This window comes from Colobus angolensis, unplaced genomic scaffold (genome assembly GCF_000951035.1).
Source record: "Colobus angolensis palliatus isolate OR3802 unplaced genomic scaffold, Cang.pa_1.0 Scaffold33, whole genome shotgun sequence".
NCBI lineage: Eukaryota > Metazoa > Chordata > Mammalia > Primates > Cercopithecidae > Colobus > Colobus angolensis.
In genome coordinates, this window is record NW_012116599.1 from 13,026,975 (window position 1) to 13,028,941 (window position 1,967).

The following is a 1,967-nucleotide window of genomic DNA, read 5'->3' on the forward strand; positions in this document are numbered from 1 at the left end:
CTTTAACTACAGTGCTAGAAGCTTGACTGTCCTCCTCTCCTCAGCCTAAGTTCTTCTTTTGTTTTTTTTTTCCTGAGACAGAGTTTTGCTCTGTCGCCCAGGCTGGAGTGCAGTGACGCGATCTTGGCTCACTGCAAACTCCACTTCCCAAGTTCACGCCATTCTCCTGCCTCAGCCTCCCGAGTGGCTGGGACTACAGGCGCCCACCACCACACTCAGCTAATTTTTTTTTATTTTTTTTATTTTTCGTAGAGACGGAGTTTCACCGTGTTAGCTAGGATGGTCTCGATTTCCTGACCTCGTGATCCGCCCACCTCGGCCTCCCAAAGTGCTGGGATTACAGGCGTGAGCCACGGCATCTGGCCACCTAAGTTCTTCTTATCTGTCTCTTAAGGACCTTCCTCTGCACTTGAGACACACTGAAAGAGAAGGTAGTTTCTGATATTCCTTTCCCCTCTTTTGGCCACCTACTTTATCTGGTTCCATTTTTATGCAGTAAATTCACTAATAGTTAAAGGCAGTAGAGCTCCAGCAACTCTATTACAGAACTGGGTTTTCCATTCTACTAAGCTTGTTCACAGACACAACTTTCTCAGGAGGATCTTCATCTCCCCCTTTCAACTTCTACAGCCTTAGATCACCTTCTAAGGCTCCATTTATTGTCAGGCCACAATTTCTAGGATTCTAACAATGAAGACAAACTCTGATACACGATTCACATCTTTCTTAGCTCCTATTTCCAGTCCTCTTCTCCATTGCAAACAAAAAAAAAAAAACAAACAAACCACAAAAACTGTTTCCAAGTTCAGTGAGACACTCTTGCCAAAGCACCCTGACTTCGGGTATGTAAGAGTTAAGAAACAAGAAAGAAACACGAAAAGGACCTTAACAGTCAAAGACAGGTTTATTTTGGAGAATAAACCTGAGAGGGGCTTCTTGTCGATTTTGGTCAGGAGCATTTTCTCTTACACACTAAGGGTGTTTAAGGGTTTACGAAGTGGTGAGCTTATTGCAGGTTCGTAATGTTTCTATATGAGGGAAAGTTTATTGCAGGGTTGGATCAGAGGGGAGTCTATCTCCTGGTTGGCATGTTTCTGGTTGGAAGGGGGTTTATCTTAGGGTTGGAATGCTTCTGGGTATGCGGACATTCGCCATTAGGCTCATGTTTTTGGGTTGGATTTAGGTAGCTTTTTAATCAAGGGGAACTTAAAATGGTGGCAGTTATCCAAGATGGCAACGCTTGTGCTGTCAGGGTAGGCCTTGGGAAGACACCGAGTGTCTTTGTAAACTTAGGTTTCCCCTGTGCCAAGCACAGTGCTGACTGCACTACATGGGTTTTTCTTTTTACTATTCGTGACAACCTTCTGAGGTAGGTATCACTACTGTCCCCGGTTTACAGATTACCTGACAACTGAGGCTTAGGGAGGCTGCCATCATCCACAGTAACAGAGCTACTGTGAAGGGAGGGAACCCCATTTGTTCCTAAACTGCGATTAAAAAAAAAAAAAAAAGTTGCGGGAAACAGGCCAAGAAAGAAAACACGAAAAGGGTTGAAAAGCAGCAAAAGTAAGCAGTCAGGAGGAAGTGGCCCCTTTCCTGCCTCCTTCCCGCCCGGAGCTGTGCCTTGCGCGATGCCCGGACGCCCCCAAGCGGCCACCTCTCTGCCTCTGACGCTTCCGGCTACAGGCTGGCGTCACTAGCGAGCGCCTTGCGTAGGCACCGGCCCCTGAGCCCGTGCGTCGTGATGCGTCGGGTGAGGGGGAGGGTCTTCCGGCCCTCTGGAAAATCATTTCCGGCAGGAGCCGGAAGACCGTCGCGGATGGCCTCGGGGACGGTCAGTGTGTGGAGGTGAGCTCCCGGTTTGCCGGTTTTCCCGCGTCCGCTGGTTGCCTCATGCTGCAGGCCACGGCCGCCAGCCCCCGCTCGCATCGGTGGCGCTGAGGTGCCGGGACAGGAAGCGACATGTC